The sequence below is a fragment of the Pieris brassicae genome, chromosome 6 (assembly GCF_905147105.1).
Source record: "Pieris brassicae chromosome 6, ilPieBrab1.1, whole genome shotgun sequence".
Lineage (NCBI taxonomy): Eukaryota > Metazoa > Arthropoda > Insecta > Lepidoptera > Pieridae > Pieris > Pieris brassicae.
In genome coordinates this window covers 7,346,104-7,354,464 of record NC_059670.1, presented here as the reverse complement: position 1 = coordinate 7,354,464, position 8,361 = coordinate 7,346,104, and positions in this window count along the sequence as shown.

Below are 8,361 nucleotides of genomic sequence, written 5' to 3'. Positions count from 1 at the left end.
TACGAAATAACAACATAATTCATTCATTCGCTTCATTGTCTCGGCTAATTGCTCCACCTTACACGACGACAGTATTTGCTCTTGTGAATAACTTATTTACCAGTCTCCAACTTTGATGGAATCGTGGATTATACGGTGAGGTAAAGATCTGAAATTAAAAAACATATTTGTACTACTGCGTGAAGTTAGATAACCGCAAAATATAATATTAGGTCCTTACATATGAAATTGGCGTTTTGTATGGGAGAAACAAAAAGTCGAATATTTTTAAATATAATATATTTAATTAATCAAAGTATGAACCATTGTTTTCTATGCACTTTTGCCATCTCATAGGTAGTTCATTGATCCCTTTACTAAAAAAACCAGTCGGACGTGAATCAATAAAATCTGTGAAGGCGATTTGGACTGCCCCATCAGAGATAAATTTTTTCCCTTGCAAGAAGTTGTCCAAATTTCGAAAAAAATGGTAATCTGTTGAAGCAAGGTCCGGGGAGTATGGATGATGTCTTAGACATTCCAATTGAAGCTCTTCTAATTTGGTAGCCGTCTGTTGTGCAGTGTGTGGTGTAGCGTTGTCGTGAAGTAGTAGTGGCGTGGAGCGATTGACCAGCCGGTTGTTTAGCCGCTAGCTTTTCCATCATGGTTTGCAATTGCTGACAATAGACATCAGCCGTAATAGTCTGGCCAGATTTGAGAAAACTGCAATGAACAATACCGGCACTAGTCCACCAAACGCTTACAAGTAACTTTTTTGGGGTTCATTTTCGCTTGGGGCAGGATTTCGCTGGCTGGCCAGGATCCTACCATTGCGCTGAGCGCTTCCGATTATTGTAAAGAATCCATTTTTCATCACAGGTAATGATTCGGTTTAAAATACCTTCCTTATTGTGCCGGTTCAGTAATGTAACGCAGCAGTCGACGCGCGTTTGCCGGTTTGCTTCAGTCAATTCGTGAGGTACCCACCTTTCAAGCTTTTTAATCTTCCTAATCTGCTTCAAGTGAATTAAAACAGTTTTATCACTAACACCGCAGTCTGCAGCTAACTAAATAATGCGATACTTTAAGTTTTCCATTTTGTAATATGAGTGACGCAAACAGAAAAAAACAAATGAATGAAGGTCATCGAAGCACAAATAGCTGTACAAATTTGAATTTGAAATTCCTAACCAAAGAGGAGGTATTTGAGGTCAAAGTGGCCAGTACGACGAGACGCCAATTTCATATGTAAGGACCTAATATTTCGATTCAAAAGTCAAATATGTATAACTGTAAATTTTTTTTTGAATTAAAGTTGTTAAAAAGTCATTTAGAAAAATTAAACGGCTTCCAAATGCCCGTTAACATTATACATGTCTCCAAAAACGTTAAAACAGGACTGATTCGAATTTGATGACACTTGGATTGTTCTCTAGGTGTTTCTTCTTATGATTTGGTCCTAAATATGGACTACACGAAAACTAATAACACACACAAATACCCAACCACAGCGACCATAATTTTTAAATTTTTAATGAATACTATTTAGGTTCAGACTGTAGTTAATTTGTATATTTGTGTGTTAGAAATAATCTTTTATATAAAATAAATTGGTGAACATACATAAAAACATACGATATTTAGCATAAATAGGAACTTGATTATAAAATAATATGAACTACCCTAAATACATTACTAAATATGTCCTTAAAATTAATTTTAGACATAAAATACTATAGAAAAAAACAAAACGTTTTCGTATTCATAATATTAGTAAAATATTCAATAAAGGTCATTAGAAGCCTGTCAGACGCACGACAACTACTCGTAGTTGTTTAAATAACAAAATTTCATAAATACATTTATCAAAATAATCACCAGATAGACATTTAATTATATTAACGTAGTTTTACAGTTACATAAAAGATAATATAAATACCCAATTAGTGAATTGGGCTTTAAGCGGATCATCGATTCTGTTATGAAGATTATGAACATTATTACTAATGAATGTTAACTTCAATACATATAAATATAACCATGTAAGCTAATAATCAAAAACACCAATGGTGCTACAAACTTTTTGCATTTTAGGTGATCAGCCAAACGGCTAACTTATACCGTGATTTTTTTACTATGTTTGCCTCCATTACCATATAGCTTCAGCATGTCACTCTCATCGCAAACGTGTTAGATTCGGTACCCGCAACTTGACAGACACAAAAAGTCGACGGCATGTGTTTTTTGCAGAAGATCACTTGCATATAAGTAAACTTGCATTTTAGAAACAGAAATCTGGCCCAGACCTAGAAGGATGTATGTTTGTTTTTTTTTTCAAGTGCAAATATTAATTGCACTCATAGAAAGATCATCCGTAGGATAGGAATGCATTACGCTAGGCTTATACTGCGCAGTAAATTAAATAATGTCTATTTGTATATTACAAAATCATCGAAGTTAAAGTATTCCAAAATTTGCCATTCTTTATAATATTATATAAACAACACTTATGTTTGTGTTTAATGAATTGTTCTACTATTTGTATTATGCAGTGTGCACCTTATTTTAGGGCGTTTCCCTAAGCTAATCATTACAAACTACAACAAATATTCAGAACTTCAAAAATAAACCCTAAGTGAATATTAAAACAGATCAAAATGTCCAGTATGGCATGAAGCGCAACTTTCGCTAATTGGGCTAACTGAAAAACTAAGCTAATGGACAGAGCTATCTAGTGAATCGGAGCATCAACACCGTCATCGACGGAGCATGTTTCTACCTCAAACCCGTGAACACTGGAATCCCTCAAGGCTGTGAGAACTCCCGACCCTGTTTCTTCTGCATATCAATGACATACTACAATTTAGCAACATTCATCATTCACTCTTCATATTGACCGTTGTATTTCTCGGGCAGTTTTCCATCACTAGAGGAACAAAATTATATCTATAGTCGAAACTCTTCTACGTGAAGTCCCGCTCTGGGGTTGACAAATCTTGTCCAATTTAACCATAACTCCAAGAAGAACTATCAGCTAAAAATCACCATTTGCCGCTACTCTTCTTTTTGAAGACAGTCTTCTTAAAGTCACATCCAGCATCGGAATACTTGGCGTTGATATATCGATCGACGTTCAGTTATAGGGAAAGGCTAAATACCTTCCAAGAAGCTTGTTGCGCTCAGTTCCACAACTGAGCTTTTTTATGGCAGTTTCTGCCTCTACTTTGTGGAATCAGCTGCCCATTGAGGTATTTTTGAATTTCCGAATTAACTTGCGAACCTTCTGTAAAAGTTTCCTAGTCTCAGAGGCCAATGCACAATAGGTCGTTGCGTCAAAGAAAGTGTAAGTTAAATGGTTAAAAATTGTTTATTTAACAATATAACTCTAATTTTGCAGCAGTAAAATACGCACGCAATTATATTCAACTTATTAATGCCTCCATCCAAATAATATTGTCAACGTTGTGTGTACTGAAGGATCTATGTTATAATTTATATCCAATTTAGCGGAAGCTTGTAGGAAAAACTTTCCACTCTAAGTCAAAGGGACAAAGTTAATATCCTTATAGCAGGCGCCTCGACAATTCCGCAATAAATTTCATACAAAGACGTTATATGCAAGCGTAGGTACATAGATGAATTATGTGTAGATGCAACATCTTTAAGCGCGCTTGTTATTATGATAATACTATTTTGTATTACGTATTTAAAATTTCAAGTTTGAGTCTATGAATTTCTAATAATAGTAGTCAACAATATCTTATGCATATCGAGGCTAGCAGAGGATGCCCGCCTCTCTAGTAGTATTTAAAATATTACTTTACTAGCAATTAGTAAAATGAAGTCAACTTCATTACATTAGCAATGACGCACATCAACATTACAAGGAATTTCATTAAAAAAAATAGTTTACTTTAACTTGATTATTTATTTTACAAATATTGAGAAGACAATAAGACATTGTTTGTATATTTTTTTCTAAATCAAATTCACAGTAACACAGTTCTTACAAGCACAATCATACTTACTTTAGTGGGAATGTTTTATGTATACGTCGCTTTGTGTTGATTTTTGTTTTTTGCATTCATGTCTGCGCCATAATCTTTGCTTCCGGCTCCATGTGGGCGGCGGTTTCGCTTGAACTAGACATTTTGGGCCGTTTAATGCACAAGTTAGTGCTTTACAAGCAATTGTATTGGTTATGTAGTTAGACCAACTATTGAATTAGCCGCTAAATATAAGTAACAAGTTGTGCTGGGAAACTAGGGTAAATTTAACGAAGCGTAAATCGATTTTAACTTGTATTGGAGCAAAATTTTCCGCTTTATTTGCTGGTACATTTCCTATAAGGTCGTAAAAATTTAAATCTTAAAAACACAGTCTTAAAGTTACAAATGGTAAATTAACATTTCCGGTTGGTTATAATATTATACTTTCCATAAAATACTACCTTAATAGTTCACTTAGTCATGCATAAAGCATAAAAATATTTCCTGCATGTGTTTTAGGTAAACCATGATTCTTTCTTAAGCAAAAAAATATTTCGCTACCAACGTTGGATATTTTGAACCATTCCTGTATATTAACATTTCATGAACAGACAGCCTGTCAGGTACGTTTATTCATTAATTAGTGAATACAAGTTATACATTGTATTCATTATGCATCTTAATGAATCAAGGAATGCTGTTGACGTAGGCGTCTACGACGTAGCTTGGGGCGACAGATCTGTTGTACTTGTTAACGTAATGTGTATTTTTACTATAAATATTAAAAAATATCTATTTGTTTCAAAAATACAGTAATGTTTAAATAGTATTTCGGGATTATGGGCTAATACAGTATTGTAGGCTTGTAATTTTCAAGTGAGTATTCTAAAGATAGCAAAACCCACGTAGAAATATGTTTACCATATTTACCATACCATACCAATTTTCGAAAATTAAACACAAATCGAAAGAAGTATTGGGAGTGACGTGGCAGGTTTGAAAGTTGTCAATCAGAAATCGACCTAATTACTTGGTGAACGATGAAAAACAGGAGATAAGTTATCTATTAGGATTAGTTGATGTTTTTACATTGTACGATTTTTATTTTTTTGTTAGTAGTCATATTCTGTGTATTTTCATCTATTCACTATCACATAGTAAGTAACAACCTAAGTTTAGTTAACAACCGCCATAATAATGAAACATATGAGTAACGATATTATCAAAAAAAATCAATGGCGCTACAACCCTTTTTTTAGGCCTGGGCCTCAGATTTCTGTATCTGTTTCATGATCATTTGTAAATCGAATAGGCAAGTAGGCGATCAGCCTTCTGTGCCTGACACACGCCGTCGACTTTTTTGGGTCTAAGCCAAGCCGGTTTCCTCATGATGTTTTCCTTCATTCCGTTTCCGTTCCATTCAGGAAAATCCATCGGTGCACAGCCGGTGATCGAACCTATGACCTCAGAGATGAGAGTTGCACGATGTAGCCACTAGGTCAACACTGCTCTTAACGTATTATTATCAAAGCAATTTTTATTTTCATTATATTCATGTTATTAAAACACAAAATTACAAAAACCAAACGGTATAACAAACATATATTGTCTTGTAACTAATTACGAGATTAATTCAACTCTCATTATTTTGCAATTGCTAATTTAAAACTGAAGTGGCTTCAGAATTGATCTTTGGCTGTACAATTGACTTTATTTCTATGTTGCAGTTGATATTCGTTCGAACGACGAAGGAAAACATCGAGAGAAAGAAGAAGAAATCTACTTTTTTACCGGTTAGGCTTGGATTAGACCCAAAAAAGTAGACGGCGTGTGTCAGGCACAGAAGGCTTATCACCTACTTGTCTAGTAGATTGAAAAATGATCATGTAACGAATACAGAAATCTGAGGCTTAGATCTAAAAAGGTTGCTTCGATAATGTTTTATCGCATCGTATGTTATAAGGTAGATTTATATAATCTTACGAAAATTGCCTGCAAGACGAAAAACAGAAAAATTACCGACGTCCATTCATATGTCTCTGCTTAGTAATCACTTATGTTATTGCCATGGTCGGTTTGTTTTTCCAGGTATAGATTGTGAAGAGCATTTTCCGCCTGTGGCTTCTGGGGTGTTATTCACTATACGCATTTTTATAGTAAACATATCATTAGCGTTTAGTCCCTATTCCCTAGGCTTCAGTGCTTCGGAACGGCTATATTATTTTATTTTATTTAATCCTATCTGCCACGAATCTCGTTTTGCCTTAATATGATTTTTTTTACTTAGCTTACCTTTTAGTAGCTACATACCAGCATTTGGAATATTTTTCTATGCGACTCCATAGAGACTTTCCGCCTTCACAATAACAGAAAAAGAAAGAAAGGTTTTAAGGGATTTCCGTGGAATATTTCTCAACATATTATACCTTTTTGTAGATATTGATGTTTTCTATAAAACTGTACTACATTACTTTACTCTGTTGTCATTAGTTTCTGCCAGTTTCGCTATATAGGATTTTTTGGTATTATTTTACACCTTAAATACTTATTTTTTTAAATATTCTATAGTCTATGTTAATCAAGGATAACGTAGTAATTCTAATGATGGTTTCAATTTGGTGTTGTAGTCATGGAGCCTATGCTAACAAAAAATAAAATCTTTCCTCTTTATGTGTAGATCCCATAAATTGTCTCTGTACCCATATTATAAATCTAGGCCAGTAATTTTAAATGTAAGCATAGATGTAAAATTAAACTCCAAACTGAACAGTGACAAGGAGTAATAAAAACTTTTGGGTAGGTAATATTTCGCATCACAGAGAAAAAATGGGTGAGTGTACTAGTACATACGTAAGAATTGAAACTTCTTTATGACCTTATTTTTTGAAAAATGATCTACTATATGCAACTTTACAGAAATTGGTTACATAAAGTTATATAGGGTAAAGTAAAACTTTTACTATCATAGACATGAATGCAAATACTACAATAATTTCATTTTACCTTATTACTAGTAAGATTATTACAAAATTTCATTCGTTTTAATATAATTATTAGTATCATTTTCGTCGTTATTATATATTTGTGTTATTAATGGCTTTAAATCTTTCCGAATCAACAGTGGTAGGGACAAGAAAAATACCGATAATGAACTTTCACTTCAGAATATATGTGAGAAAAAACCCAAAAATGGATAAGTTTAATTGCAACCTTACCTGTCAGTTTTTTACTGTCTTGCTGTATGGATAGGAACGTGGACTATGTTGGCTCGAGAAAGGTAAAAGGCATAAACCTTTGAGGTATGGTGCTTGACGCGAATGTTAAGAATAGGTACCGTAGACTGCTAACCGCACCAATACATTGATCATAATTGAGGCGATAAAAACTTAGAGAAACTGATCGTAACACAGAAGGCAAAAGGTAATGTGGCCATTTACCAACCAGATGAACTGATCAAGTCAAAAACTCATGGACCTCAAAACTGTATACTGTAATAAGAGAGACGCTGGATAGATACCGGCAAAAACAGATTATCCGCTCCAGATGTTTTCTTGCGGACCACGATGCTCAGACATGAGCTACCGACTGAACAGAGAGAGAAGTTTTTGACAGTACTCACAAAATAACACACACATCTAGATCTAGATACAATCTAGATTGTAAGTTATTGAAGTATGTCATTACTAATTTCATAAAATCTATGATTAAATTGTTAAAGGCCTATATGAAAACTATTAAATCAGTAAGACGGTTATATAATTAATATTTGCAACAATAGTATCGATCGCGCCTGACTAATTCTACGTGTAGCGCATTTTAATTAGTTCTTCAGCATGCCCAATTAACTTTCTACCTTATGTTCAACAATTAAAGTTCAAAATAATTTGAATTTCGGCATTTCAGAGTGCAAGACATTGACATATATTTCAATCAGGATCTACTAAATGGTTCTAACCAGATGTTAAAGAAACTATTTATTTTGTCAAACCTGCATGGTTAATTATTTGTTTAATTCTTTTTTCTGCCTTTTTATAACAACAAAAAAAGGAAGAAATATATTTCTACCTACTAATTTTGTATGAATTTACATTACTTTACTTGTCCTTGACGGGCCCATGGGACTTTTTCGATACAAAGTCGTCACGAGATTTATATACTGAAATATAGCGATACGATTGTGAATAAGTTACATGCGAGTTGATTAGTGATTTGTAAGGGATTCAAGCTGTTTCTTACTTGAATCGCCAGGATTAATTCATACATTAATAAATTTTAATAATTATAATAATTTATAGCCAGAATATGGTACAAAAAGGTGGTACAATAATAATTTCGCATATTCTGCCACATACAATGGCGCGCAATTTTGTCTTTAAAGGAGTTTTACATTTTA